Source organism: Triticum aestivum, chromosome 7A, assembly GCF_018294505.1.
Source record: "Triticum aestivum cultivar Chinese Spring chromosome 7A, IWGSC CS RefSeq v2.1, whole genome shotgun sequence".
In the NCBI taxonomy this organism is placed as follows: domain Eukaryota; kingdom Viridiplantae; phylum Streptophyta; class Magnoliopsida; order Poales; family Poaceae; genus Triticum; species Triticum aestivum.
Window position 1 is genome coordinate 132,628,659 of NC_057812.1, and position 6,000 is coordinate 132,634,658.

Consider the following 6,000-nt stretch of genomic DNA (forward strand, 5'->3'; position numbering starts at 1 on the left):
AATTGCAATAATATCAAGTTTTCTCTCTATGTGCTTAAAGTTTTAAAGTTATGCTTGTTTTACCCTCCTATGCAAGTTGATTCTTGTTCCCACAAGTTGTTTGCTCACAAAATCCCTATGCATAGGAAGTGGGTTATCCTTAAATGTGCTAGTAATATTCTTCATGATGCTCTCTTTATGTTTCAATTCTTATCCTTTATGTGAGCATCATTGAAATCATCATGCTTAGCTAGGGGCGTTAGACGATAGCGCTTGTTGGGAGGCAACCCAACTTTATTTTTGTTCCTTGATTTTTGCCCCTGTTTAGAAATAAATAATTTATCTATCCTCTGTTATGATTGAGTTTTTATGTTTTAATTACTGTTTGTGCCAAGTAGAACCGCTGGGAAGACTTGGGGAAAGTCTTGTTGATCTTGCTGTAAAAAACAGAAACTTTAGCGCTCAAGAGATTTGCTGCCATTTTTTATTGGAGAGTGATATTTAGTTAATTATTTTTGAAGATGATTAATAGATAAATTACTCAGGTCCAGAAATATATTTTAGAATTTTTTGGGTTCCAGAAGTATACGTTTGATCCAGATTACTACAGACTGTTCTGTTTTTCATAGATTCTGTTTTTCATGTGTTGTTTACTTATTTTGATGAATCTATGGCTAGTAAAAGAGTTTATAAACCATAGAGAAGTTGGAATACAGTAGGTTTAACACCAATATAAATAAATAATGAGTTCATTACAGTTCCTTGAAGTGGTGTTTTGTTTTCTTTAGCTAACGGAGCTTACGAGTTTTCTGTTAAGTTTTGTGTTGTGAAGTTTTCAAATTTTGGGTAAAGATTCAATGGACTATGGAATAAGGAGTGGCAAGAGCCTAAGATTGGGGATTCCCAACACACCCCAAGGTAATATTCAAGGACAACCAAGAACCTAAGCTTGGGAATGCCCCGGAAGGCATCCCCTCTTTCGTCTTCATTCATCTGTAACTTTACTTGGAGCTATATTTTTATTCGCCACATGATATGTGTTTTGCTTGGAGCGTCATTTTATTTTATTTATCTTTACTTGCTGTTTGAATAAAATATCAAGATCTGAAATTATTAAATGTTAGAGAGTCTTTGTTGGAAATATGCCCTAGAGGCAATAATAAAAGTATTATTATTATATTTCCTTGTTCATGATAATTGTCTTTTATTCATGCTATAACCGTATTATCCGGAAATCGTAATACACGTGTGAATACATAGACCACAATATGTCCCTAGTGAGCCTCTAGTTGACTAGCTCGTTGTGATCAACAGATAGTCATGGTTTCCTGGCTATGGACATTGGATGTCGTTGATAACGGGATCACATCATTAGGAGAATGATGTGATGGACAAGACCCAATCCTAAGCATAGCACAAAGATCGTGTAGTTCGTTTGCTAGAGCTTTGCCAATGTCAAGTATCTCTTCCTTTGACCATGAGAGCGTGTAACTCCTGGATACCGTAGGAGTGCTTTGGGTGTATCAAACGTCACAACGTAACTAGGTGACTATAAAGGTGCACTACAGGTATCTCCGAAAGTATCTATTGTTTTATGCGGATCGAGACTGGGATTTGTCACTCCGTGTAAACGGAGAGGTATCTCTGGGCCCACTCGGTAGGACATCATCATATGCGCAATGTGACCAAGGAGTTGATCACGGGATGATGTGTTACGGAACGAGTAAAGAGACTTGCCGGTAACGAGATTGAACAAGGTATTGGATACCGACGATCGAATCTCGGGCAAGTAACATACCGATAGACAAAGGGAATTGAATACGGGATTGATTAAGTCCTTGACATCGTGGTTCATCCGATGAGATCATCGTGGAACATGTGGGAGCCATCATGGGTATCCAGATCCCGCTGTTGGTTATTGACCGGAGAACGTCTCGGTCATGTCTACATGTCTCCCGAACCCGTAGGGTCTACACACTTAAGGTTCGATGACGCTAGGGTTATAAAGGAAGTTTGTATGTGGTTACCGAATGTTGTTCAGAGTCCCGTATGAGACCCCGGACGTCACGAGGAGTTCCAGAATGGTCCGAAGGTAAAGATTTATATATGGGAAGTCCTATTTTGGCCACCGGAAAATGTTCGGGATTTTTTGGTATTGTACCGGGAAGGTTCTAGAAGGTTCCGGAGTGGGGCCCACCTGCATGGGGGGACCCACATGGACGTGGGTAGTGGGGGCAAGGCCCCACACCCCTGGTCAAGGCGCACCAAGATCCCCCCTTAGAAGGAATAAGATCATATCCCGAAGGGATAAGATCAAGATCCCTAAAAAGGGGGGATAACAATCGGTGGGGAAGGAAATAATGAGATTTCTTTCCTCCCACCTTGGCCAACGCCCCAATGGACTTGGAGGGAAAGAAACCAGACCCTCCACCCCTATATATAGTGGGGAGGCGCATGGGAGCTATACACGAAGTTCTGGCGCAGCCCTTCCCCTCTCCCAAGTCTTCCTCCTCTCCCGCGGTGCTTGGCGAAGCCCTGCAGGATTGCCACGCTCCTCCACCACCACCACGCCGTTGTGCTGCTGTTGGATGGAGTCTTCCTCAACCTCTCCCTCTCTCCTTGCTGGATCAAGGCGTGGGAGACGTCACCGGGCTGTACGTGTGTTGAACGCGGAGGTGCCGTGCGTTCGGCACTTGATCATCGGTGATTTGAATCACGACGAGAACGACTCCTTCAACCCCGTTCACTTGAACGCTTCCGCTTAGCGATCTACAAGGGTATGTAGATGCACTCTCTTTCTACTCGTTGCTGGTCTCTCCATAGATAGATCTTGGTGACACGTAGGAAAATTTTGAATTTCTGCTACGTTCCCCAACAGTGGCATCATGAGCTAGGTCTATTGCGTAGATTCTTTGCACGAGTAGAACACAAAGTAGTTGTGGGCGTTGATGTTGTTCAATATGCTTACCGTTACTATTCCAATCTTGTTTCGACGGTATTGTGGGATGAAGCGGCCCGGACCGACCTTACACGTACTCTTACGTGAGACAGGTTCCACCGATTGACATGCACTTGGTGCATAAGGTGGCTAGCGGGTGCCAGTCTCTCCCACTTTAGTCGGAACGGATTCGATGAAAAGGGTCCTTATGAAGGGTAAATAGCAATTGGCATATCACGTTGTGGTCTTGCGTAGGTAAGAAACGTTCTTGCTAGAAACCCATAGCAGCCACGTAAAACATGCAACAACAATTAGAGGACGTCTAACTTGTTTTTGCAGGGTATGCTATGTGATGTGATATGGCCAAGAAGAATGTGATGAATGATATGTGATGTATGAGATTGATCATGTTCTTGTAATAGGATTCACGACTTGCATGTCGATGAGTATGACAACCGGCAGGAGCCATAGGAGTTGTCTTTATTTATTGTATGACTTGCGTGTCATTGAAGAAAGCCATGTAAACTACTTTACTTTATTGCTAAATGCGTTAGTCATAGAAGTAGAAGTAGTCGTTGGCGTGACAACTTCATGAAGACACGATGATGGAGATCATGATGATGGAGATCATGGTGTCGTGCTGGTGACGATGATGATCATGGAGCCCCGAAGATGAAGATCAAAAGGAGCAAAATGATGTTGGCCATATCATGTCACTATTTGATTGCATGTGATGTTTATCATGTTTATGCATCTTGTTTGCTTAGGACGACGGTAGTAAATAAGATGATCCCTTACAAAATTTCAAGAAGTGTTCTCCCCTAACTGTGCACCGTTGCTACAGTTCGTCGCTTCTAAGCACCACGTGATGATCGGGTGTGATGGATTCTTACGTTCACATACAACGGGTGTAAGACAGTTTTACACAGCGAAAACACTTAGGGTTAACTTGACGAGCCTAGCATGTGCAGACATGGCCTCGGAACACGGAGACCGAAAGGTCGAGCATGAGTCGTATGGTAGATACGATCAACATGAAGATGTTCACCGATGATGACTAGTCCGTCTCACGTGATGATCGGACACGGCCTAGTTGACTCGGATCATGTGATCACTTAGATGACCAGAGGGATGTCTATCTAAGTGGGAGTTCATAAGATGAACTTAATTATCCTAAACATAGTCAAAAGACCTTTTGCAAATTATGTCGTAAGCTCGCGCTTTAGTTCCACTGTTTAGATATGTTCCTAGAGAAAATATAGTTGAAAGTTGATAGTAGCGATTATGCGATCAGTAGAAAGCTTATGTCCTTAATGCACCGCTCAGTGTGCTGAACCCCAACGTCGTTTGTCGATGTTGTGAACATCGGACATACATGTTTTGATAACTACGTGATAGTTCAATTAAATGGTTTAAGTAGAGGCACCAAAGACGTTTTCGAAACGTCGCGGAACATATGAGATGTTTCGAGGGCTGAAATTGGGATTTCAGGCTCGTGCCCACGTCAAGAGGTATAAGACCTCCGATGATTTTCTTAGCCTGCAAACTAAGGGAGAAAAGCTCAATCGTTGAGCTTGTGCTCAGATTGTCTGAGCACAACAATCACTTGAATCGAGTGGGAGTTGATCCTCCAGATGAGATAGTGATGTTTCCCCAAAGTCATTGCCACCAAGCTGCTAGAGCTTCGTGATTAACTATAACATATCAGGGATAGATATGATGATCCTTGAAATATTCATGATGTTTGACACCGCGAAAGTAGAAATCAAGAAGGAGCATCAATTGTTGATGGTTGGTGAAACCACTAGTTTCAAGAAGGGCAAGGGAACAAAGGGATACTTCATGAAACGGCAATTCAGCTGCTGCTCTAGTGAAGAAACCCAAGGTTGAACCCAAACCCGAGACTAAGTGCTTCTGTAATAAGGGGAACAACCACTGGAGCAGCATTACCCTAGATACTTGGTAGATGAGAAGGCTGGCAAGGTCGATAGAAGTATATTGCATATACATTATGTTAATGTGTACTTTACTAGTACTCCTAGTAGCACCAGGGTATTGGATACCGGTTCGGTTGCTAAGTGTTAGTAACTCGAAATAAAAGCTACGAAATAAACGGAGACTAGCTAAAGGTGAGCTGACGATATATGTTGGAAGTGTTTCCAAGGTTGATATGATCAAGCATCACACGCTCCCTCTACCACCGAGATTGGTGTTTGCGTTGAGCATAGACATGATTGGATTATGTCTATCGCAATACGGTTATTCATTTAAGGAGAATAATGGTTACTCTATTTTTGAATAATACCTTCAATGGTCTTGCACCTAAAGGAATGGTTTATTGAATCTCGGTCGTAGTGATACACATTTTCATGCCAAAAGATATAAGATAGTAATGATAGTACCACTTACTTGTGGCACTGCCATGTAAGTCATAATGGTACAAAACGCATGAAGAAGCTCCATGTTGATGGATCTTTGGACTCACTCGTTTTTGAAAAGTTTGAGACATGCGAACCATGTCTATTGGTGTATATGCATGAAGAAACTCCATGCAAATGGATCGTTCGGACTCACTTGATTTTGAATCACTTGAGATATGCAAATCATACCACATGGGCAAGATGACTGAAAAGCCTCATTTTCAGTAAGATGGAACAAGATAGCAACTTGTTGGAAGTAACACATTTTGATGTGTGTAGTCGAATGAGTGCTGAGGCATGCAGTGAATATCATTATGTTCTTACTTCACAGATGATTCGAGTAAATGTTGAGTATATTTACTTGATGAAACACAAGTCTGAATTATTGAATGGTTCAAGTAATTTCAGAGTGAAGTAGCAGATCATTGTGACAAGAGGATAAAATGTCTATGATATGATCATAGAGATGAATATCTGAGTTACGAGTTTTGGCACACAATTAAGACATTGTGGAAATTGTTTCGCAATTAATACCGCCTGGAACACCATAATGTGATGGTGTGTCCGAACATCATAGTTGCACCCTATTGGATATGGTGCGTACCATGATGTCTCTTATCGAATTACCACTATCGTTCATGGGTTAGGCATTAGAGACAACCA